Source organism: Coloeus monedula (assembly GCF_965178545.1).
Source record: "Coloeus monedula genome assembly, chromosome: Z".
Taxonomy (NCBI): Eukaryota; Metazoa; Chordata; class Aves; order Passeriformes; family Corvidae; genus Coloeus; species Coloeus monedula.
The window spans coordinates 57,228,597-57,255,627 of NC_138822.1; the positions used below are offsets into that span (position 1 = coordinate 57,228,597).

At 38.1% G+C, this 27,031-nt stretch overlaps 1 protein-coding gene across 1 annotated transcript in view; it reads left to right on the top strand.

Annotated features, from left to right (window-relative positions):
• Window positions 1-3,511: 3,511 nt before the first annotated feature.
• Window positions 3,512-27,031, top strand: part of LINGO2 (leucine rich repeat and Ig domain containing 2) — a gene marked incomplete at its 3' end in the record, with an annotated part of 165,019 nt that continues 141,499 nt past the window's right edge. The window contains exon 1 of the mRNA XM_082302169.1: window positions 3,512-3,601. The remainder of the gene's footprint in view (window positions 3,602-27,031) is intronic.

A 27,031-nucleotide genomic window follows, 5' to 3' on the forward strand; every position in this document is an offset into this window, starting at 1 on the left:
CTCACTTCCAAACTGGGCTAAGTGCAATCTTGTCCGTCTTTCAGAAATATTTTCTGGTTGTGCAACTTTTAGAACATCTGCTAATGACTGATGAAGGCTGAACAACAGTTTCTCTTTTGATCCACTCATTTTAGTTCAGTTGTTGCAGGCTAAAAACTTTGATTTGTTGGGAAGCCATACTATATGTCAACTACTGAAATACCTTGTAAAACTAAATTTAGTGTCATTTTCTTTCAGTTATTTCTTAATGGGGATAGAATATTTTCTTTTTACCTTACATACATATGTATGGAACTAACACTCACCTCTGTGCATGTATTTTCCCGCTCTCTGTTAAAACCATATGCAACATTTGTGGAATGGGAACATACAGAATTTTTTGAGATGTTTAGGAGTAGTGCTCTTTACATTTCAACAGGGACTGAAACAACAAATTGGGTCTTTTAAGGAAAGCACAGATTAGTGTGTCTACTGGATGAACTGACCATTATCTGGGTGCCTTTTGGTATTCTCTGTGATATCTGTGCATTGGTCTAAGCATTTCAGTGACAGAGAAAAAAAGGTAAAATAGCTTTATTAAGTAAACTCATCTCATCTACATTATTCATCCTTTTAGTGAAAGAGGTAGGTGCACTGTAGTTTAAATTCTGAAAAAAAACCATCTAGAATGTAACAGAAGTATCCACTTGAACTGTAAGTCATGTTAAGAGTGACTGAGGGAGTAGGAGTTGTTTACCCTAGAGAAATGAAAGCTCGGGGGAGACCTTACAATTCTCTTCAAGTACATGAAAGGAGATTCATGGAAAGATAGGGCTTGGCCTCTTATCCCAGGAAACCAGTAACAGGACAAGAGGACATAGCCTGTCCATACTGAACGAGGTAAGGTTCATTTTGGACATCATGGAAAGGGGTGGTAAGCATTGGAACTGACTGCCCAGGGCAGTGGTGGAGCCACTATCCCTGCAGATATTCGAGAAATGACTGGACATGGAACTTACTGGTATGGTCTAGATCAGTCAAGGGTTGGACTCAATGATTTTAGACATCTTTTCCAACATAAATCAAAGAATCACAAAAGAGACCCACAAAGATCATCAAAGGCCAACTCCTGGCCCTGCACAGCACCATCTCCAAGAATTACACCATGTGCCTGAGAGCATTGTCCAAGCACTTCTTGAACTCTGTCAGACATGGTGCTGTGACCAGTTCCCTGGGGAGCTCGTTCCAGTGCCCAACCACCCTCTGAGTGAAAAACCTTTTCCAGATATCCAACCTAAACCTCCCTGACACAACTTCAGGCCATTCCCTTGGGTCCTGTCACTGTCACCACAGAGAAGAGATCAGTGCCTGCCCCTCCTCTTTCCCTCACAAGAAAGTTGTAACTGCAGTGAGGTCTTCCCTCAGTCCCCTCTTCTCCAGGCTGAACAGACCAAGTGACCTCAGCCACTCCTCATATGGCTTCCCCACAAGGCCCTTCACCATCCTCATGCCCTCCCTTGGACACTCTCTAACAGCTCAATGTCTTTTCTGTATTGTGGCACCCAGACCTGCCCCCAGCACTCGAGGTGAGGCTGCCCCAGAGCAGAGCAGGACAATCCCCTCCCTTGCCTGGCTGGTGATGCTGTGCCTGACGCACCCCAGGACATGGGTGGCCCTCCTGGCTGCCAGGGCACTGCTGGCTCACTTGTCACTGACCAGGACCCCCAAGTCCCTTTCTGTGGCACTGCTTTCCAGCATCTTATTCCCCAGTGTGTACATACATCCATGATTGCCCTGTCCCACATGCAGAATGTGGTGCTTGCCCTTGTTGAATTTCATATGGCTGCTGATCGTCCAGCCTTCTCATTTGTCCAGGTCCCTCTGTGGGGTTTCCCTGCCTTGGAGAGAGTCGGCAGCCTCTCCCAATTTTGTATCATCTGCAAACTTACTTAGTATCCCTTCCAGTCCTTTGTCCAGGCAATTAATGAACATGTTGAAGAGCACAGGGTTGAGGAGGGATCCCATCGGTGACAGTTCCTCAGTCTGATGTTACCCCATTCACTGCAATCCTTCGTGCATGACCTGTGAGCAAGTTGCTCACATGATGTATTTATCCAGCTGAACACTGGACATTTTGTCCAGAAGGTTTCTGTGAGAGACAGTATCAAAAGCTTTACTGAAATCCAAAAAGATTACATCAACTGGTTTCCCTTGATCAGCTAGTTGGGTTACCTTGTCATAAAAAGAAAAAGGGTTTGATAAGCAGGGCTTTCTACTCAAGAAGCAATGCTGGCTACTGTGTTGTCATTCAGGTGTCATTCAGGTGTTTTTCAATATCTCCCAGAATAATCTTCTCCATAGCCTTACCCGGCAGTGAAGTGAGATTGACAGGCCTGTATTTTACAAGCTCATTCTTCTCTGCCTTTTTAAAAATTAGAACTACATTCCTCAGCTTCCTGTCAGCTAGGACCTCTCTAGATACCCAAGACCATTCAAAAAATCAAGAGAGGCTTTGTGATGAAATCAGTCAGCTCTATAACTATTTTTGAATGAATGTTCTCCCTACAATGGTGAGCAGCACCTCTGTATTCTTCCCACATCACTTGACCTTGCTCCCACATACACCTTCCTTTTTTTGCCTTATCTCCAAAAGAAGATCCCAGGCTGGCCTTTTGTCCTGCTTACTTGATTTCTGACATTTTGGAATTGTCTTTTACTGTGCCCTTAGGAGGTGGTGCTTAAAAAGTGACCCACTGACTTCAAAAGTGATTTTCTAGGGGGCACTGCTCATGGGTTCCTTTAGCAGAAGTGATTCTGCGATTCTGTGAATTACTGAAAGGTACTTGTAAATGGTAAAAAATTTTTTCAAGAAATATTACAACCATACAGAAGCAGAGTTCTAGATAAACATTATAACCATCTGTCAATATGCCACCTGAATTCTTTGCTTGTTTTACTTAGTAAAGATAGGAGCGTGCTTATTGGTATGAGTTTGCATTGCATCATCCAGTTGCATGTTACATCTTCCTTTTAAAGATACTGAGCAAAATGGTACTCAGCAAGCTCTCATGGAACAACTAGCTATAATTGTACTGAAACCTTTCCATGACCTTTCTCAGATAAGATTCTGTTTGGTTCAAAAGAAGTTATTAATTTTGAAATTCAAATGAGAAAAGACTTACAAGTCTATGTCTGAAAATCTGCAATTTCTTTAAAGCAGATAAATACTATTTATTATTCCTGACAGTTTTAATGGGTCAATAATTGCAATCGAACTGCATATACTCAGCTAAAACACATTGTCTGGAACATGAGCTTCTCAGTCCCCGTCTTGTTTACCAAGTGATATTTATGGCTTTATACTCCTTTATAACATAGTCATTGATTAAGTGCTCATGTTTCCTTATCCTAAGACATGGCTGAGTATATCTCAATAAGAATGTAAGAATATCTGTGTTTACCAGGTCCATTTTAAGCATTCTGAGTGTGGTGTCATGAGAGATGCTGTTGTCCATGAGAGGTTGGGATTATTATGATCAAATGCTGTATTTTGACTTCACCCAGTGGCTAAAAGATTTGTGGGGTAAAGAGGAAGTGTTGGACTTTTAAAAGCATTAAACAGGTAAGTCTACTGAAATAGGGGGTTCTTTATTGACAGTTTTCAGGCTTTTTTCAATTGCAAGTGCTATCTCACTACTCCCTCCACCAAAAAAATATCTCTGTTTCACAATCACAAATGAAAATGGCCATTACAATGTTGATTCTGAGCAGCTCTTTATTTTGTGCAGTAAATTGCTTTTCTTTACAGAAAGCACATTTTTGACAAAAGGAGGCTGAGTTATTTCCTTGCATTGTGATAGCAGGAAGAATCTCTACACCCAACAGCATATAACGACTCCGAGAAGAATGAAAAAAAATGTAAATAATTAAGTTAACAGAGATTAGTGGAATCTATATGTTATATTTTAAGGTTGTTAGGTGCATGACTTATAGGGCTGATTGCCTCTTTGTTTTACCGCAATGTTTATTTTATTATTAGATACTGAGAATTTTCTTTCATCTCTAAGACTCCTGTTTAAACAATCCATCTCATTCTTTAGAACAATCTGTAGAAACCAATTGACCTAACATAAAGCAATGTGGTAGGGACACATTAAAACATTACCAAAAGTCTGTCGGCCTTGTCTGATTTTGATGGATGTTTCACAAGAGAGGGAGAAAAGCATGAATTAACAGTTTTGTTTCTTTTTTCTGTATGTTGCTGTAGCTTTTCTCTTTTAAAGTCAGAGTCTTAAAAGCTATGCAGGAACATGGCACTCTGGTAAAAACTAAGCTTATGAATCAACATGATGTGCTAAGCTGAGACTCTACCAACTTACGGATCATTTTTAACTTGTAAAGAATAAGGAGTAATATTTTATTTTCCACAGCTGTTCAAAACTGTCCTGAAGTGCGTCTAGGGCAGCAGTAGATACTGGTGAACAAATTCCAAACTTATGCTAGTGTGAGTTGTACCTTACAAATACACAGTTAGGCTCAGGAAACATTACAGCAGTGTGTTCAGGTGGCACCGTACCTTGTGATCTGAACTGTACAACCTCCAGACATGACCTCATGGGTAAAAGACAGCCCAAACAGAAGTACAGAAAAACTGTCTTCAAATTAATTTCTTTAGAGTTCTAGGTTTGGAGTACACTCAGATAGATGCAGGTCAGCGATATCTGTATATATTTCATAGCTGCACTACCATTGTACTCTGCCTGTTTTCAGGAAAAGGTATTTGCGATGGAATTATTTTTGTAACAGTTGGGAAAAGTAAATGTTATTGACCACTTACTGCTCCAACAGAATTATTCTCTGAAGTCTAAACTAGGAATTTAATTAGTAGATTTTTAACAGACTGCATTTTTTGACATTGAACTAAAAAAACTAAAAAAAATAAAGGGGAAAAAATGTGAACAAGTGTCTGAAATAAGATGACTAACAATTTCGTAAACACAGTGTTGCAACTCATCATCCCCATCACAACTGGGGAATTTTCATGCTGATATGTAGTGAGAAAAAAGAAAACTGTTTAAAATAACATTACATATTGGATAGTGTTTCTAGTTTCACATTATTTTCTTATAGAAATCTGCAGCCTTTTAAAATAGTCTTCTCATATGTTTGTATTTCTCATGGTAGCTTTATTCTGATGATATTAATGGGAAGTTGGAGTCACTGTTGCATCAGGATTCTTTATGCTTCACTAATATTTATCTCCTTAAGACTCAGATTTTTATCCCTTTTTAAAAGAAATTGTTTGTAGTATTTAATTGAAAGGTTAGCTATTAAATAGAAGTCAACACTGATAACACTATCAATCATAGTTCAAAGCTTTGGAATTGTGTAGTATGTGGAACACAAGAAACAAAAGGCACATGACATTCTTATTTTGCCTTTCAGAAAATACTACTTTTTCTCTCTGCTCTCTCTTATTTGTAGTAGTCTTTTGTGGTCTGTACTGTAAAAACTAAGTATATTTAACTCTTGTTACATTTGTTATCTCAATAAGGGTTCAAACGTTTCACCATTTTCATCAAAGGATGAACTGTTTCCAGTTTTCCATGATACTCTGCTGGCTGAAAAAATGGGCCAAAAAATTAGGAGCTCTACAAACAACTGGGGGGAGAAGTCCTTTCTCAAATGTCTTAGATTGCATTACGAGCCAATGAACTTAGAAAAAATCTCCAAGAAGCAGTGGGAAAATTAATTGCCAAATCAAGATCTTCCTATTTTCCCCTCAAATTTTGCATGGTGGCACTTGATATCCTATCAAGGCCCAGTGCTCTTTTAGGGACTAGAGGAAGAACAAGGGCAATCCTCGTCATCTAAAGAACAGCTCAAATATTTATGTAAAAGACTCTCTTCAGTGCATGGAAGCTTAGAGCAATTCCTCGCACAGTAAAAATAAGGCACTATTTTTAGTGGTTTACTGTGGGACTTCTTGCAGGCAAAACTTGTTTTCTGTTTTGTTTTGTTTTTTACTTTGATTTAATGGTGGTATTGCAAGTGTATGAGAAGTCCATCAGGATATTTCAGTGCTGGTTTTAGCCTCTTATGACATGGTTATAAAATGATTCCAACAAGTTTATCCCAGTCTATCTTTTCTGTTTTCAACAAATAGTGTTTACCTTTTAAAGTTTCTGCATATCAGAAATTTAAATATAATACAAATACACATGGCAAGCTCAGAATATTTCCATGAGTATTAACAAAAAATGAAAACATTCCAAAATTTGGTGAGTTCATATCATGAAAGCTTTTCATTTGCCATTCACAACAAAAGCTGAATATGCTATGTAAACTAGCTAACTATACCGTGCTTTCTGAAAAGACCTAGGGACGATTGTGTGTTTTAGATCTGGAGGCTTTCAGTGACTGATAATAATACCACATCTTTCCTTCAGGGCTATTATGGATGTGCAATAGACTGATAGCTCCCAAGTTAATCTAAGGCTGTTTACAGTAGTCAGCTTACAAAATGAAGCAAGAAGTGAGAATATCTGGAATTCAGGGATGAGTTGATCAAGTTTTTGACTGCTCCTGTGATTTACTGAGGATATTTTGAGCTTGACAGACTCAAACCTGTTACTACAAGTTTGCTTCTCTTCGATTTTTCTTCATCTGATTTTTTCCTTTTTTTGAAACCAGGCATTTTTAATGATTCTCTTAAGTTACATGTGGTTTCCTTAATTTAATTTAGAGAATTTTGTCTTACTGGAATAAAAGGCTCCTAAGACATGGAAATACTTGAAAAGAAAATGTTCCTTTCTAAGGTATTCTGTGATGCGTAGTGGTAGAGAAAGGTACTTAAAGGATTGTGTCTTAAGAATTAGAATGCAAAAAAAATTAATCTTTAATCCTTTGCATTTTTTATTTTGTCTTTTTATTGTTAGTCATATCTTTGGATTTTTGATGCTATAAAGCAAAACACTTCCTGAATGAAAACAAGTTTCTATAAATCTTCTTCTCTTTCCGTTTGAAGTCAGGTGATTAATTTTACTAGAATTATAATAATTTTTTAAATTCCTATAGGGAAAATCTGTTTGCATAGTTAAAATGGGGAAAGAGTATTCAGTAGACCTCTGAGAAAAAGTGTTGCTTTTCCTGTGTAAACATTGTGGGAATGTGACTTACAAGATACTGATCCTTTAAGAAGTATATTGTCTCACTGGAAAATCAAGGATGATTTCTTCCTCTTTTATCTTTTCTTTTCTACTCTTCTTTGCCATTTCAGTCCTTTACCAGATTTTTCTACATCTGATATCTTATGATGTGAGCAAATTGTGTTGGCAGTGGTGCATATTGGAACTGTCTGTTTCTCTGCTTTGCACTATGGATGGTCCTCCCCACTGGGTCTTTACTGCCCTTAGATTTCTTAAATACAGCTTCACACAACGGGTGCTATCAGCCCAGAATGGGTCAATATAGAAAGCTTTTGCCTCTTAAAACTCACCCCCACAAGCATTTGTAGAAATGAAATCTCATAATCCTGTTTCTAAAATTTATGTTTCAATTAAAAACAAAGTCACTTCTTCTGAACTTTATTTCTCTAACTCAGCTTCTACCTCTCAGGTTTTATCCTTCTATTCATCATTTTATCACCTCATCAATCAATAAATTTCAATTGTCTAGCAATTTCAGCAGGCCAACAAAGGAAACCAAATGTACCAAATGCCACCATGCTCCCTAATAAAGAAAAATGAGCTCCTAGGGAAAGTTACAAAAATTGTTTCATTACAGAGTATCTCACAAAAAGATGAGACAAAGATGAGACAAGTATGGAGAAAGGCTTAGAGACATCTTGAGTGTGTCAACACAAGTATCCTGTTGCTGACAAGAGATGCTAAACACACATAACACTGTGACTTCTTGAATAAAGTGTTCCCTGTCACAAGTCAAGGGCCAGCTGAAAAGCAGAAAATATCCAATCTAGATTGGGTTAACAATCAAGGCCCTGAATCTTAACATTCTTTTAATATTTTTCAAGTATTTTTAAAATCTGTGAACCCCTTTAAATGTTCATCATTTCACAGAAATAGATAAATTGGAAAAAAGGGAAAAAATAAAAGAAACAAAAAGATGGATCACTGTGTCAAGGGAAATGCCAAGTTATTTGAGTCATTCCTTCCAGTTCCCAACCCTTTGCTATGCAAAGTGTGGGTATATAAAAATTTATATAAAGGTCTCTTCTTATTCCTCCTTTTTCTTAGATTATCCTGTTGTGTTAGATTTTTATGCTACCATAGGCACATTTAAAAAAGGTCCACTCTTTTTCACAGGTGTTTCTGTATATAGCAATGGTTCAGGTTGTATTTTGATTGTCTGAGGATTTTGTCAAATTCAAATGGCGCTTTGAACTTTCTTTCTTTACAATTCCACTATTTTATAGTTCAAGTTTTATGAGATTTTTCTTTTCTGCTTTTATCAGCTGATCTGTTGTGGCACTGTAAAGAAAACATTTATTTGCACACATCTGAGACTACAAGAGCATCATCTTGTGATGAAATGGGAATGAACAAACAACTGCCTCACTGTGATGCAGCTTGATGGTGCTATTCTAGTTGGGGACAGTTTAATACAGATTGTCAAAACAAATACACTTAGCAGCCAGCATACATTGAGATATAAACCTCCTAAAGAAGATAAGCACAATATCTCATGGTCTGTCAAATAAATAGTATGTATTTTAAGAACTCTCTAAATGAACATTGGAAATGATACAATTTAGCAGCTTCAGATGAGCAGTCCAAGTCTATTGAATAATACCCCATTTTTTCTTCCTAAAAAAGTCAGGATGTAGAATGGAAATTTTCTAATATATGGTCATAAAATAAAATCACCTTTAAAATGCCCTTTGTAATCTCTGTATCATGACAAGTGAAATTCCATGTATCTCATAGAAAATTCAGTGTTCCAAAGTTTTGTGAGTTAAAATAACTTCCTGAAAAAAGCTGAAATAATAGTAATTATTATTATTACTATTATTATTATATTAATAATAATAACAACTCAATTATTAATATTGCAATGCAAAATTTTTGGTTGAAACCTATTAAGTCAAGGAAATATGTGTGTCATTAACATTATTAAACATGTCTCTTAATTGTGGAAGTTAAGATCAAAGCTGTAAGACGCTGTAAGACATTAATGCGTAAGGTATTATATATGAAATACATTGAACAACAATATTTTTTCAACTATTTATGTTCCAGACATTCAAATAATATTCAGGTGATGTTTCCAGAAACTTCAGTGTAGGATCTGGCACTGTTTGTATCCTTGACAATTACTTTACTTTGTGGGTTGCTGCAATTAAATTGGAAGGGCTGATTAGGCATAGACTACAATAAGATAATGCTAGCCATCACATCAAATAGCCATTCATTATGAACAGTAACATATGTTTAGTACTAACAGAGTTCAGCATTACAGGTTTCTATCTTTAATGAGGTATGTTCAAGGAATGAAAGACCAAAAAAGTATCTTGAGAACAACATATTCCTCTATTGCTGTAGAGCTAGCTCAAAACATAACTGAAACTAAATTGTGCATTTCTGTTATCTGTATTTCATATATTTGTGTGGACATATTTATGTATTGTTCCTGTATGGAAAAAAGCACATTCAAAGGCGTGCATGACAGTGTAAAAGCACATTCAAAGGCGTGCATGACAGTGTTAGAAATTCTGTCTACAGACAATGTATATATGTGTATATATTTACAGAAGATAGATTTTGTTAAGCAATGACATGAACTTTGAACTTCCTCCATCACCTTTTTTGTGTTGCAACACTATCACGGTAATACCCATGCTTGCAGTTGAAAGACAAAGTAATGATTCATTGTAACAAATTCCATCAAATTAGCACATTAATCTTTCCCTTACTTTCTTGTGGTAGTTTTTCCTCTAGCAAATCAGGTGAGCATGTTGGATTTCTTTTTGCATTTGAGAATGTAATCTGCTCTCTGATTCTCTTCGTTCCACTTCTGCTTCACATAGTGAGGAGAAGCACCTCTGGAGCTTCTCCAAAGGTGGAAGTTGCTTCAAAATTAATCTGCAGCATTCTGTGAGTTGATGTGGTCTGGATGACTGATGTCCACCCAGGCATTCCCAGACTCCATCTCCTCAAGAGGACAGAACAGAAGAATAAAATGTAAAAACTCATAGGTTGATACAAGCACAGGTAGATCACTTACCAGTTACTGTCATGGGCAAAACAGATTCAACCTGTAGAAGACCGATTTTCTATATTGAAAATTTAAAATAGAGTAGAATAATGATAAACAAAGACAAAGCTAAAACCCCTGCCCCTCTCTCTCCATTCCTTACCCACCCCTGCTTCGTCCCAGGCTCAACTTCACTCCTCTATTCCAAGTCCTTTTACTTCCTCTCTGAGTGGTGAAGCCAGATGGGGAATGGAGATTAGTCCGTGATACTTTATCTCTGTCATTCCTGCTTCTTTGCATTGCTCATGTGCTTCAGCATGGGATATCCTCACCACAGAATGCTGTTGTTTCAGAACTGCTCCAGTGTGAATCCTCTCCACAGAGTCCTTCAGAACTGGACTGCTCCAGAAAGGATCCCCCACCAGCCACAACTTCTGTCAGAAGCCCTGCTCCTGTATGGACTCTTCTCCACAGGCTGCAGCTCCTGCCAGAAACATGGTCCAGCATGAGCTTTCTGCACAGCCTCCTTCAGGCATAACCCTGCATGGAGTCCTTCACGGGCTGAAGGTGAATATCTACTCCACTGTGGGCCTTCATGGTCTGCAGGGGAACAACTTGCATCACCATCGTCTTTTCTAGGAGCTGTCAGGAATTTTTTTTCTGGCACCCGGAGCATCCCTTCCTCCCTCTCATTCCCTGACCTTGCAGCCTACAGGGCTCTTTCACATTTTGTTACTCCTCTTTTTCACTATTTGTCTGCAGGATTTTTTTTACTCTGTCTTATAGGTGTTATCACAGAGGCAAGACCAGGGACTGGTCTGCTCTGCAGACAATGGGAACAGGCAGAGTTCTGCATTGGCAGCCTTGTTTTCTACTCAGAGAGGCTACCCCTGGAGCTCCACAACTGTCAAAACCTTGCCACTTAAATGGAATGAAAATTTTACTGATTTGCAATGTAACACAGACCATAATCGTCTTTGAATATATAAAGCTCTAGGAAGAAAGAGGAAAACTGCACAGGTTTTTAATTCATTAAGAACACTGGAGAATAAGAAACTCCATTTCTGAAACTGATAAGACCTGCCCCAGGAGACAAGGGTAACTTAGCTTCTTGTTAGTAGCTCTCGCAGCAGATTAGAATGTCCCAGTGTCCTCCCTTACACTACTGGCTCAGGTGTAAAACTCCCTGGGGAGGTACTGGGACAGGTACAGGGAGTTTTACACCTGAGCCAGTAGTGTAAGGGAGGACACTGGCACAATAAAAAGCACTGTGGTGCCTCAGCATGGTCTGCCTCTTATTTGCCTTCTCCCTTACCTGGATCAAAACCCAGCTTGTGGCCTCCAGTGGTGTGTGTTCATCTCCTCTATCCGATGTAGATCAGAGGTTTCACTACCACACAAAAATCCCTCCTCCTTCCCTTCTTTTGGGGGCAGGGGATGCAAACCTGGCCTCAGCAAAGCACCCACTGCTTTTGCACATTGACAATTGTTTGAGTCATTAACCATTAACTGTTAATGTTTCAGCATCTCCCAGAAATGTAGATAAAATTTATACAATTTGTATAATTCTATGCACAATTCCAGTGTTTGAAACTGTAGATAATACATTTAGTAGCTTTCAGGTATCTTAGTAATACAGATTACTGAAGTTGTTAACTCCTTAAATGAAAATAAATTGTAGAAGTATCCACTCAGAGAAAAGACAAACAGTGGAGCTAGCATTCCTTAGCCATAAATTAAAAAAAAAAAAAAAATAGGAACACCCTGGATTCAAAAACCATTTAACTCATACAGATTTTTACTGATTGGGTGTTTTTTGTTAAATCTGTAACTTTTTTTTTCATATAGATACGTGTGCATTAATATCTTTAAGTAGTATATTTTTTCATATCAAGCCTGACACATTTCCTGCTTCTATACCATCTTTTAATGAGACTCTCAGATATCATGATGCATAGGTCTTGAGGCTTTTACCCTCGATTTTATTAGAATGACACTTTAAAATAGAAACTTAAGTATTTGTTCCCCTGGGTTTTTTAGTTCATATGATATGCTGTTAATCTGTTTGGATTTGTGTAATAACCAACAGGGTTTCCTATTTCTCTCTTTTATTATCAGTGAACAATAATTACAACTATTCAAGATTCCTCCATTTAGCATATAAATTGTAGGATCTTATCCTCTGTTAAAATATTACAGGGAGTGACAGCACAACCATTGTAAGAAAGGGATAGGAATATTTTAATTTTTTCATTGTAACAATACTAAAAAGTAAATCACATATCATTCTCTTAGCTGGATTTCTAGAGCCCTCTCCATTCATTTTGTATTTAGTTAAATAGTAATACCTTGTCTGAAATCATAGTTATATAAATATAAAGGCAATTTAAACTAATCGATTACACTTTCCAACTGAAATAGGTTAAGAATACTCACATGCCACATTTTTACATCTCAGCTTAGAAGTGGTCATATCTTAAGTTGAACTCAGCACACTGTCTATAGTTACATTAACGTAGTGCAGGAAGAGAGAGTTCCAGCTCATAACTTTTTCAAAAAAGAATTATTTGTGAACAACTGTTCAGTGTCAGTCTCTTCTCCCAAATAACAATTGATAGGACTAGAATAAACAGCTTCAAATTTTGCGAGGGTAACTTTAGATTGGATATTAGAAAAAAAAAATCTCCAAAAGGGTTGTCAAGCATCAGAACAGGCAGTCCAGGAAAGTGGTTAAGTCACCACACCTGGAAGTATACATAAGTCATATAGATGTGGCACTTAGGACATGATTTATTCATGGCTTTGGCAGTGTTGGGTGAACAGCTGGACTCAATCTTAAAGGTCTTTTCCACTCTAAACTTTAAAATGCCATCTAGATTTCTGCAAGGCCTTTGATGTTGTCCCACACAACATCGTTATCCAGACTGAAGAGGCATGGATTTGAAGGGTACACTGTTCTGTGGATACGGAATTAGATCAGTGGACGCAGACAGAGAGTTGTGGTTAACGGCTCTATGTCCAGGTGGAGGCTGGTGACAAGTGCTGTCCCTCAGGGCTCTGTCCTGGGACCAGTGCTCTTCAGTATTGTCATCAATGACACGGACAGTGGTATCAAACACACGCTCAGCAAGTTTGCAGAGGACATGAAGCTGAGTGGTGCAGTGGGCACAAGAGAAGAAAGGGATGCCATCCAGGGCAGCCTGGTCAAGCTGGAGAAGTGGGTCTTCAAGAACCTCATGAAGCTAAAAAACTCCAAGTGCAAAGTGCTGTACCTGGGTTGTGGCAATCCCAAGCACAGACACAGACTGGGAGATGAACTTATTGAGAGAAGTCCTCCGGAGAACAAGTTGGGAGTTCTGGTGAATAAAAAGCTGGACATGACCCAGCCATGTATACTCCTAGCCCAGGAAGCCAACTGTATCATGGACTGTATCCAAAGCAGTGTGGGCAACAGGGTAGGGAGGGGATTCTGCCCCTCTGCTCTGCTCTGGTGAGACCCCACCTGGAACACTGCATCCAGCTCTGGGGTCCCAGCACAGGAAGGACATGGACCTGTTAGAATTGTCCCAGGGGAGGGCCACAAAGATGATCAAAGGACTGCATCATCTCTTCTGCAAAGACAGGCTGAGAGTGCTCTGAGGGTGGTGAGGCACTGGAACAGGTTGCTCAGAGAAGCTGTGGGTGTCCCACCCCTGGAAGTGTTCAAAACCTATTTGGGTGGGGCCCTCAGAAATATGATCAAGTGGCTGGCATCCCTGCCCATGGTGGAGTGGTTGAACTTATAGGATCTTTAAGGTTTCTTCCAAAAGAAACCATTCTATGATTCTAAATGATTTTGTGATTCTATATGTCTTTTTTATTTGTATAGTGGGGCAACTGATAAAGAAATACATTGTTTTTAACCTCCCAACATGGAAGACCAGTGAACGACATTTGTTGTCTTTAGAGGAAAAGGCAGATGGATTATATAAGTTCCAGTTTGAGGCTGCTTATTATGCTTCATCTGAGCATTAGCATAATTTCCTCTAGGTTTCTTTGATCTTTCTTTGTTTGCCTCAGGTCATTTCAAGAGTTACGCTTGAAATGCTTCAGTCCACTGGAAAAGCACTGTTGTGAATTTTTGCTGCTGCATAGATTTTCTTAGAGCTGGAACTGTACTGCAGTACTGTCTAAGACAAGCAGACACAGCCCATGCTCTATAACTGAAGACAGAAGAAGGTGATAAGGCTGAATCCTGTCCAGCCAAGGACAGCTGCCAACATGGAGTCATACACTTCTACAAACATCCACTGCGTTCCTTTTCAATCCCCACTACTTCAGAAGAAGCATATTTTAACCATGCATTGTGTAGGATCATTCTAACACCTAGTTTCTTTTATTTTTTTTTAATTTATATTTTTATTAGCATGACATTTTCAAATGCTAATCAATGTATGTGTTTACCACTATCCATATTTTACAGAGCCAGTGCAAACTGACCTTTATGCTGTGAAATAAACAGTTGGGAACAGGAGTTTTGAGATGTCTCCCTGTACATGAAATCTTTTATAACATTCAAGAACAGCTTCTCAAATAAAATCTTCTGATCTAGTTGTGTCTGGGACAGGATTTAACCACTTACAAATACTTTAAGCTTTGGGCAGGAATTGAGTTTTTTCTTACATCTAAACGTAATCTAAAACCCCTCCTTTTTTCCATTGCACATCAATAATGCCAGACTGGCATCAAACATGTGGACACTCTCGCACCATTCTCTTTATGTGGTGCCACAAGCAAAAGGTATAAAACATGTATGTGACCCAGAACTATTTGCCTTTAACTCACTTTTATAGGCAAGACCCAATCCTCTATTTTGACTCATTTTTCTGCCACACATTAACTGTTTGATCTTAGATTTATTACCTTGTCTCACTGAGCCTCATGCACTGTCAAACACTGGTAATGGTGCTTCTTGGCTCCCACATCTGTCCCATTTGTTTTGATGGCAAGCAATTCGGAGAGTGGGCTGTTGGGCACAGCATCCGCACAGCATTTAGCACCGCAGCGCCACACCATCTGAAGTCTTGCATGCTTGAATGAAATCCGTAAAGAGCTGTATGTAATAAATCTTTCTAAACCCTCCCAGAGGACTTGCGTTTTCTATTCCATCTTCAGCAGAGGCAGTGAAGGCACTGACATTTAGTATGAGAGACAAAGTTTCTGTCAGTGGAGTGAGCAAAAAGAGGTACATTTTTCTCAGTCTAGTGTGTGCCTCACCTCTGGCTCAGAGGATTGACTTTTCTGGGTTGAAGGGCAGTTTATTTTCAAGGCTCGTTCAGTCTTGGCCTCTGAGCCATGGCTGCAATCAAAGATGTCCATCAGCATTAGCGGTAATTGTTTTATGATAGAGAACTGGAATGAGGCCACCAATTCATTTCCTATAGGCCACAAAGAAGCCATCTAATAGTCACAATTTTCAGTCATTGCTGACCTCAGGCAATTTCATGCCGTTATCTGGAGGTTAAAAGCTCCTGATATCATTACCTGACAATAAAGCCATCTAAGCCTTTGAATCCTCATTTCTGAAAAGATTTTTGGTCTGCCTACACTTCCTCTCAGCACTCAGAGGGTGGTTTTGTTTTGTTTCTTCCTCACAGTGAAATGTTTAATGAATGGTTGCTTTTGCGTTTACCCATTTTACTTAGAAAGCTGTTTGAAAGACCCATAGAATATTTCACTCTGAGACACAGTCTTGAAGATGGTTCATGATATCGTCTTCTTTACAGTTCCTCTACTGCATTTTTATGATACAGCTATTGAGATTTCCTAAATTAAGTTTAACTGGTTTAAAAAAAAAAAAATGCTTGTATCTCTAGCTATATTTACCAGTATTTTATTGTAAAAAGAGATCCAAGAAAATTTAAAAGGTTGAGAAGGAAGACACATTTCTGTGGAACTAAAAATAGATGGATTTGAGCTTCAAATTATTTTGTCTGCAGTTGACGTTGTTTTTTCATCTTTTGTGTAATGGAGAAAAAAAATCCAACTTAATCATAGAACTATAGAATGGCTTCAGTTGGAAGGGACCTTAAAGTTCATATGGTTCTAGTTTCAATGATCAGGGACACCTTCTACTAGATCAGGTTGCTCAGAGCTCCATCCAGCCTGTTCTCTTGAACACTTCCAGGGATGGAGCATCCACAACTTCTCTGGGCAACCTGTTCCACACCTCATCACCCTCACAGTGTAGGACTTCCTCCTAATATCAAATCTAAACCTACTCTCTTTTACTTCAGTTTTTTAATAAGCCCTTAGAAGACAATTCCCAGTGTGTGTATATATACATAGATATAGATATAGATGATATAGATATAGATACAGATACAGATACATAAATATATATATAGTCCAGCCTATCATTTTAGGCCAATATTTTTTCTCCATTACGAGTAATAAAAGTAATAGCAGAATAGCTTGAAAAAAATACCCAGAATAACACAGTAATTTTCTCTGCTTTGTTAAATAAGCATATAGTTAACATCAGGGATAGCACCATGTTCTTCCTCTACCTTTTTCTGTACTATAATGCACTAAACAGATGACAGTAAGATATTACTCAAATAAAATTAAGAACAAAACATAACACCCCTCCCCCAGAAAACAGTCTTAAATAAAAGTCTCTGTTTTGTAACACTAAAAATTGCTGAAATATTATTTGAAAGTTTTGAGCTACATTGGTCTCAGCAAATGTTTAAATAGCTGGAAGTCAGAAAGAAGGTACTAATCCTCTGCTTATGGATGCTAGGAGAATACAGATGCATACAGTATTCTTCACTTGCTAATTCTTCCTACAGCCACTTCCAGAGGGGGAATAATGGACCTGGATGTACTGCTGTCATGACCTGATAGGAAACTTTCAGAGTATAGGTAGCAGAATATTTTGAAGACTTCACAGCATTAATTTCTAAAATTAAATTACACATTTACTTGATTTATTTTAGTGTATTTTATTAGGTAAAAACATTTTATTTCTATTTATTACTTTGTCTTTTCTCCAGTCCACAGGGATGTCATCTCCTTCTCTAATGCATTGTTTAGAATTTCAGATTTTCTTTGTTTTTAAACATGAATTACTGCTTTTAAAAAAGAACAGGAAGGAAACAAGAAAGAGACCTTAGGCCTTTTTAGAATATAAATAGGCATAATCTTTATGTCTGATAGCTCTGCCCAGTGAAACTAAACTTTTGCAGCAAAGCAGATATGTCACAACAAAGCATTCAGAATACTAGAAGTACTTATAATTGGATTACCAAGTTTTATATTTATTTTGAAAATATTTACTGTCTTATCACAGAATAAATTCTTAATAATTTTTGATGGAAAAGTAGAAACACTAACTAATTTCTTCTTAACTTTGTGAAGTGCTGAAACATTTCTTGTTGCTGGGCATGGTTGGGGAGTCAGAAATCAGATTAAACAATATTTTTAGTGTCTGAAATCTCATCCTTTTCTCTCTTGTGCTTCCTCTCTACTTCTCTGTCAGATACATAGAAATTGAAGGCTGAATGGCTTTTCTTGAATCAAAACTTTTAAAAAGTATAAGCAGCTTTAAATGTCACTGTATTTTGAGTGGCTAGATTGAGAAAAGGAAAGAGTGTGAATTCAGCTTTTCAGTCATTTTTAAGAGAGTAAAAAGGATTCCTATTGATTTCATCATCAAGGTTTTCAGAAGTCTCTGATATAGTCGCCCAGTACAACCACAGATGGGAAAAAGAAATGCTCATTTTTCTCCCTCAAGCCTTCTCTTTTGAAAGTTCTTCTTACTTGCAACATGAACAGTACTTTTAAGAATAAACCTCTGGAATGGGACTGAACTCTAGCTCAGAAAACCCTTCTGATTTAGATTAAGGATCCACTAGACAGGATTTAAATTTATAATCTTAAAATGAGAAAGACGAAAAGGAGTGGTAAGGAAATCTAAGGGGACTGCCTTCACAATGTCACCTGGATCTCAGGAATGCATGCATAGTCTTGGCAGTGATATGACCAAAATGGCAGTGTGCCTTGCAATGCTGGCCTAAATTGTGCTCACCTAAACTTTCCATCCTGTCCCTTTTTTGCTGCACTAGCTCTGACTGTTGCATCAGTTATTTAGTAAAGATGTTCTGAGGCTGCAAGAATCTAAGTCTTTGAGCCTGTGAATCATCATTAACATCCCTAATTTTCACCCATATAGGCAAAAGCTGTCACTCCAAAGTTGGAAGTCTCTTTCCGTGACTTCAGCATTCATTTGGTTAAGCTCAGTGGCAAAACAGTACCTGTTAAAAAAAAAAAAAAAAAAAAGATGACTGAACAAGGAACAATGTTTCACATTAGGAAGGTCATCAGTTTCCTTGTCAGAACTGAAAGGAAATGTATTTGTTGTTTCCCTTGTCTTTATTTTACCTTCTACAAACACAAAAATTCCATCAATGATCAGTGAAAAAAGGTATCTTCTCTCAGTGCAATTGTGATTAGACTTCCCCTCTGACAGCATGGACTGAGCTTCAAAAAAAGGTTCTTCTGCTACTCATTTAAGAAAATGGGCCTGATGCTTCACATTTTGCTATTTATGCAGTCCTTTATACCCAGATAAAAGCAGGTATGAAATGCAATCAGTTCAGTCTTGTTCTCTTACATCTGCTATATACAGACATAAATCATGCATGAGCTGCTTAGTAGGGAAGAAACAAGTTTGAAATATCTATGTTTTATGAACTTCAGTAGTTTCCTGTGAGTCAAAACTTGTCTGGGAGAAAAAAAATACTTCAAGGAACTTGGAGCAGGTAATTGTTCCAATCTCTTGTGTTATCTCATGAACTTTCAGTGATCTGAAACTTTACCTGCCCAAGTTCTCAGTCTGTTGGCATTAATCCTTTCTGCTCTGGGAAAATGTTAACCACCACTTTCTTTGGCCTCCCCAAGGGCCAAATAGATCAGGAGTGTATGAATCTGCTGCTGAAAACTTTTTCTCTTTTAAGTAGTATGAGACAAATATGAGTGACACAGTATAAGTTATTGCCATACAAGTCACGGATTTCCTGGGGGTATGTTAGACCACAGCCTGTTCTGTTTCTCACATGTGTGAAAGTTAATTTTGAAGAGTCAGAGGTGAACCAGAGGAGAGGAAATGGGAGGGCAGAGACTCAGCCTTCCTTTAGTGTCTCCTTCATGGAAGTGACTGAGCGTCATACCTCATAAAATATTCATCACATTGTTTGAAGAATAAAACAACATGTGTGTGTCTGTTCTCAGCCTTCAGGAAAGAGAAAAATTCCTCATGGATATGATTTATATTCATTGTGTAAGCTTTTGTGTGGTTGGTAAGTCAGTGAGAATAAAGATTGTGTGGAAAAATGGTTTGAAAGATGTTCTGTGTTGTAACTCACAGCTCTCATTGTGCTGCAGAAATATGATTTCTTTTTATACATCACTAACAAGACTCTCTGGTGAGAGGGATGCTAATCTCCACAGACTGCTCTTCCCCTAGAAAAAAAAATATTCCTAGAAGACATTTTTTAATGAGCTATAGGAACTGCTTGTAAATATCTATCCCTTCTATTAAAATGAAGGCAGCCAACTTCTAAAGATTATTTTACTGCATTTTGAACAGAAACAAGCATTCAAAAACAAGTGCTTGCAGAAATATCCTAATATATTACTGCCTTTTAATTCCAAAATTTTCCTTCTGACTCCCCTTCTGCTTCCTCCTGCCAGTCTCAGAAACAGTGCTGACTGAAACACTGGTGTGGGAACCCAGAATGCAGAGAATATTTCTCTGCCTGTTTTGAAGGGTTCTAACCCCCTGGACAGTACTGGTTTTGGCCTTTGTCCATGGGAAAATTTGCCCAGCCTCTGGGAAGAATTCGAATCTACAATGGTCTGAATTAGGTGATAGAATACTATGTGAGATTATCACAGGGTGAAAAATCTAGAGCTTTTAGGTCTATTTGCATAGTAAATAGATAAAAGAAAAAACTTCATAATGGAGAATTGTTGTTCTCCAGATCATCTTCTTCTTCTTCTTCTACTACTCCATATTCTGCAGTAGAAGTAGTTTGGGATGCTTGGATAAAGAATTCCGCAGTTCCTGTCTACGTGATTTAGGAACTTGCTGGACATTGGTAAAAAAGTGAAAATATCTCGTGTTTTAAGCTTTCATTGGGTAATTTACTTTAAAAAGGCTGTGAGATCTTGATAAGTTGTCTTCTTGCTGCATTCTCTGCTTTGTGCTATGTCTAGGCCACACCAGTGGCTTGTACTCCTTAGATAAGAATTAATAAACACCTACCTGGAGACTGAGAAGGATGAAGTCCCATTCGTCTCCTTTTTTCTCCTGGCAAAAATCTGAACATCTCCCCCATCAGGGAAGACAACAATTAATGACACAGACAGCATTACACTGGCACCTTACCACAGTGTCCCTGCCTTTTGTTCAGTTCTCCCCTCATAGTCTTCAGTAGCTCCAGATCTTTCATAATTTCTTTAGTAACATAGTCTTGTTTGTTTTTCTGTGCTGCCCTGTTAAATTTTCTTTCTCCTGAAAATAGACATTTTTAAATCTTTTGAATCAGTCACTTTCACAGATAAGGTCCAATAGTTTGTAATTCTTTTCTTTGCTGACTATGTGCTGTACTATGCTCAGTAATATTTCTTTATTGAATTTATTGACAAAATCCAGGTGAACCAAACTTTGAATCTTGCTCTCAGTCTTCTCTTCCAAACAGTGCCTCATGCTGTCCATAATCCTGGAATAACTAAACTAATTTTTTTCACATCATTTAGCATCTATCATCCTTCAAACTTCTCTCCCTAAAAATCTATTTTACACCTAAGGTTAAACCTTTTTTGGAGGCTCTAATTAAGTCCTCTCTCCTATTTAAAGAGTATTTTCAAATTTCAAAGATGATGTGCATCTCCTCACATGTTGTGAATTGTGGGCCTCCTCAAGCAATCTCCAGTATTCCCTCATGAGTGTATAAATAAAGTATATCTATAATAATATATAATACATAGTAATATATATATATTATATATAATAAAGTATATATTTGGTGATATGCAATCACATGGTTCTTGTCTTAGTACCACTCATCATAACACATAAGTTGACCCCTGTCACAGTTAGGATCAGTTACATGGTGTGGGAACGTGATTTCTGGGGGTGACTGGTTTTTCTATTGGTTCGTCGTGGTCACCGTGGCTACCTAAATGATGTTTTGGGGGTTTTTCATGGTGGTGAGACAGTCCCAAACTATGGCTGTCCTGGAGTAAAGGAAGCATCACATTCTTCTGTAGTTATTTCCACTGCCAGACGGGTGCAATTCTAGCTTTATTCTTCTATTGTAATTGGAATTACAGAGCAGCTTGCTTTGGGAAAACTAATTCTGCGCAGATGTGAATAGTCAGTAATAACTATTAAGAGATAATAATTCTAACAGAAAATGTAATGTTGGGGAGAAGATATACTGCTTGTGTGATCTGAAAGAATCACGGTCTAACCAGTTTGTGGGGTTTAAAAATATGACCCAAATAATTACCTGCTTCAGAAATGCTTTGCTTTCTGATACTTTTTAATGCTTTTTTTCCTATAATATACTGGTATTTGCACTGTCATCAGACCTTGGCCATGGTCCAGGTCTCACTTATACTTGGTGGTGTATGAAAGAATAAGAACTCTCTTTCCCGAGGTGTTTACAAGGTGAGACAGCAGCTGGAAGCGACATGCCAGGGGAGTACAAAACTGAGGCAATACTGATCGATACACTGGGCAGTGATCTCAGCAGTACCTAATCGATGGGGGGTTTTTATGCAAACAGCACCTAAATAGTGTTAAGGAGACTCTGGGACAGTTTATATGAAGTTCTAAAGTTGTGAGAAAAAGCATAGAAACAGAGGTTCATCTATTGTATAGTGTCAAATCCATAAATGGCGAGATGACAATTATGTTGTATTTGAAAAAGTTTTAGTAATACTGGGGCAATGCAACCAGCAATCTGAACTGAAATATTCTCCATCTAGCACTTGACCATAGAAGGCTTTGGCATAAATAATTGTTTAAGATTTCAGAGTTTTTTATAGGGCATCAAAGATTATTTCAGGTTCATTTCAGCTGTCCCTTTTTTCAGAAAGCCCTGTCAGCTGCAGAATACCTGAAAGGCTCTGCAAGATAGTCTGCCTGAAGACAGGCTGACATTATGCTCTTTATCCTAGAATTTCGCTGAAGTGGTATGCCCATGAGTCAACTTTGTTATGAGTAAAATGGGAGAAATGCTGTTCCATTTTCAGTCCAAGGGGCAGATCCCTAGTTTCAGAATAATAGTTTTAGTGACAGTAATTGATTTGAGGAAAAAAGTTAAATATTTACATAAAAGCAAAAATACATCAGAAAGAAGTCTGCATGCCCACAGGTTCATTAGGCAACCTATTTCAGACTTTTCCCCCTTGTGACTAAAACTGTCTTCCTTATATCCCACCTTGACCTACTCTTTCAGGAGATACTCTTCCAATGTAAAACCAGTGCCACTTGTCTTGTCACTATAGGCCATGGTAAAAAGTCTTTCTCTGTCTTTTATATAAACATCCTTTAAATATTGAAAGGCCACAAGGTTATGTCCCTTTTTGCTAAGCAAAATACTACAGACTACAATTATATGGAAAATGTGCATGGCAATTTTATTTTCTTAGCACTTATCTGGTTTATAGCTGCATCGCAGTGACATGCTTTGGAAAGCCTTGATTCTTAGACCAAAAAAAGAGTCACCACAGATTTTTTGGGACTGCTGTATGCAACCTACAGGATAGATACAAGCTTCCATTCCTATGGCAGCTGAAGTAGAAATTGAAAGGCATCAACGTCAACAAAGCAGGATGCATTGTTCATTTAATGTCAAAATTCAAATATTTGTCCACTAATTTTTACTCCTCACTAAGATGTAGTTCATTCAATATCAGTGCTACTTTTTCACCTTGAAAATTGTTTAAAAGTGTACTGAGACTTCTTCCCTCCAACACTAAATTTTGGAGTTGCTGGAAGTACCAATTTTATCATAAAAAAACTGAAAGCCATTTTCCAGCTGATGCCTGATAACAATTCAGCTACAATTCCACAAGTAGTAGGTATTTTGTGATTTTTTTGGCACTTACTAAGGTGAAATTTTTTCTACTAAACCCATTAAAGAGTTTAAAAGAATTAAAAGTGCTGTATAGACAAGAGAAGGGAAAACATCCATTTTATTAAAGATAGATATTTGTTCTTCCATATGAAGTTTAATTTGAATGTGCTACTTTCTTTGAATAAAGAGCTAATTTAATGTTACTGATCAGGCAAGTGACACCTAAGGTTTTAGATTTTTATATTTTTCATATATTGATAGTTTCGTAGATTGCTAAAGCACGGCTGTAGCTTCTAGTACTTATCTTTCTTCCCTACATTTCTAACCTTATAAACACATTCTTAAATATTATTGAGTCTTATTCCAAGAAGAGAACCAACTACAAGGATGTTCTGTTTTCCAATCAGAATCTGGACCAGACATAACAAAAGTAGGGCAAGAGAAACCTCTGGACTACTTCCAGTGGGGCAGGACCCCAGGAATTATTACCTAGCCAGCTAACCTTTCGATTGGACAGTATATAAGTGTACTAGTCAACTAACCTTATAAAATTTGTAGAACTACTATACCCTGTGTTATTTTCACCGTATTGTGTACCTGAAAGCTTTCAAGAAAAGGTTTGCTTTTATATTGACTTTACCATTGTTGTGAAGATCTATTCTATTTTCCAGGCATCAGAAGAATTTTTATTTCTGACTAAAAGAATTGTAGCTCTTCTTTTCTTTAATAGGAACAGTAAGTAAAAGTGATTACTTATGCATGCTTTCCATCCCATTAGGCATTTATGTAAAAAAAAATCCAATAAAAACTCCAAGTAGGCCATGGGATTTTCTTTTTTTTTTTTAATTTTTGAATGGTTGGACTGAATAAGGTTTATTATTTCCATTAGGTCTTAGAACTTGATTATTCAATTAACCTGCTTCAATCCAGGAAGTCACTTATAGTCCATCAGTTTAGTGATGCTCTTTGGTTTCTGACATGATTGTTTAACGAAAAAATGTTATAAACAAATAAATAAGATTGCTAGTTTCTTTAAGCTTCACTTTCTTCTCTGGCTTGTGTCACTCTTGCAGCAAATTTCACATGCAGAGGAGGTGGAAAGTACTAAAGAATATAAGCAGAACGGAAGAGCCAAGACATACTGATAGTTTTCCTTTAGTAACTCTCAGTCTTGTCAGGGGTAAAATAGCAATTATTTCTTTTACATTTAAAGGCACCTTTTTAAACATTTCTGGAGTCTTGAAGACTTATTCTGGAAACAGACTTATTTCTCTGCTCATAGACTAAAGAGGAGCATACAATGGGTCTATAGGCATATTAGGAGATTTCTTACCTACCAATTCCTAAAGTCTTAGTGATTGACTAATATGGGCCTCAAATCGTTATAAGCAAACACATATAAGCTTTATTTTACATTGCTGAGTTACAGGAGACAGTCGCTTGCCTGCATGCTTAAGGTTTATTTTATCAAACGTCCTTGAAATGGCTTAAGTACTGCTAAAACCAATAAAACTAAGTCCCCAAATTATCTTGTAGAATTGTCCCAATAAGGCTCTGAAATACATGATCATGGATTATATGACCTGACCTCGGTAGGCAGTTGTATATTAATAACAACACTAGCAATACCCATTTACAGGTAGCATTTATGGTTCCTTAATGTAGATTTATTCCAGGAAAACTGATAGCACAGTGCTGAGAGCAACAGAAATTTTGGTAGTCTACCCTGTGTTTACAACAGGAGATCTGAGAGGGAACTTTAACCTGCTTTTGTGTCTTGAGCTAAGCCCTTCTACCGTGGGAAGTAGATCTTTTAAAGCTGTCAGTCACTTTTGTTGATTCTGAAGTCTGGAATGGGAATGGAATGAAGAAGAAGGATAGATGAACTCATCTGCTTGCACTGAATGACAGAGCTGAATAAATACGATGGTCTAAAGTCAAAATACTGAAAAGTACTTGGGTCACTTAAGCACCATATAAGATGCTGACTGAAAAGAGTTCATCTATTATATTTTGCCATGCTGGATTGCTAAGGATCACTAACTAGCTGAACAAAGTGTGAGTGATAATAATTGATCCTTCAGAGTAAACAGCTTTAGCCAAATTAGTGTTTTGTTCCTGATTCTGTTCTTAGGAACATGTTCAAGTTTAGGCTTGTGACTTTTGGTTTTTTCAAGGACCTGCTTGGTCCTGGAGAGACTAGGTGAAAGTGCTTCATCAGAGTACAAGAATGGTTCATTTCACTGTGTGAAAAGTCAAGCAAATGTGTCAGAAAAAGCTAGTGTGAATGAACATAGAGCCTCTGACCTCAGACACATAAAAGACTGTAGGTGGAGGAGGACTCCTTGATGACAGGAAAGCTAAGGAAAATGTGTGCCTGTTGCTACAAGGGGAGTGACCAAAGACATGGAGATGGTGGAGGTATATTTTTGTCTGTTTTTACTGGTAAAGTCTGCCCTTAAGACACCCAAGTCTCTGAGCCTCCCAGTCCATGGGACCAGAGAGAACTCCCCAGAGGCAACTGTCTGGTGTCTTTGCAGTGGTTATTTCTGTCAACTTCAAAGATTGCAGCTTTGTTTCTGATGCTTGAAAAAAGGCAAACATCACATCATCCTCAAAAAGAGTAATAAGAAGAATCCATGCTATACAGGCAGGTAAGTGTTCCCTTAGACCCTGGGAAGAGTCTGGATGTACTCTGGCTTTAGCATGGCTTTTGTCACAGCATCCCAGAGTTTCCTTATCACTGAATTAGTGAGATCCAGTTTAGATAGCTGAATGACATGGTGGCTGGATGCACAGGCTCAAAGGGTTTTGATGGTAGTGCAAATTTCATCTGGCAGACATTAACTAGTGTTGTCTAGTGGCTGAATTGGTGTTGTGTCCATGCAGTTCACTGGCTTTATTAGAGCCTAGATGTCGGGAGAGAAAGCACTCCTAAATAGTTTGTGGATGACATCAGCCTGGGAGAGAAGTCAGTGAGCTGGAGGGCAGGGCTTTATATGAGAACAACCTGGAAAAAAGTCTTTGGGGTTCCCCTAAGGCCAAGGAAAGTCTGGCCTCAGAGGTGATGAAGAGCTTTGCAGAAAGGGCCCTGGGACACAGCAAGTTGCCAGCAGTCAGCAGTGTACCCAGGCATCAGAGCAGTGCCTGCACTAGGGAAGGTACCAGCAGGGAGTGGGGCAACCAGTGGGATCAAGTGCTGTCCCAGTTTGGGCTACAAGTGCAAGTCAGATTCCAATGTTCAGGAATAAATCCAGCAGAGTCTCCACCATGGCCAAGGCACAGGGCAAAGAAAGAGAGGCTGAGAGCTGTGTCAGTCCAAAGCAATGGTTCACATGATTAGTACAAGTAACTATTTCACTTGATGTGAATAAGATCAACCAACCACCAATGGCATTCTACTGATTTGCTTGGTATAAAACCTTGCTGGAGTCAGAATATACAGTACCCAGTAGTATCCCCTCACCCAAAGTATCAGTTTCTGTACCAGTACCTCACTGCAAAGGTAGCGAGGTTAGTGAGGCAAGACTTAACCCTTGATAAATCCACCCTGGCTGCTCCCAGTCATCTTGTTTCTTTGTAGCTACAAGATGCCACAGAGGGTTCACTTCATCCCCGTCCCAGAAATTGAGTTGATAAGGTTGATAAGGTTGAGTTACTGGTCTGTAGTTCCCAAAATCCTTCTTTTGCCCTACCTGAAGATCAGT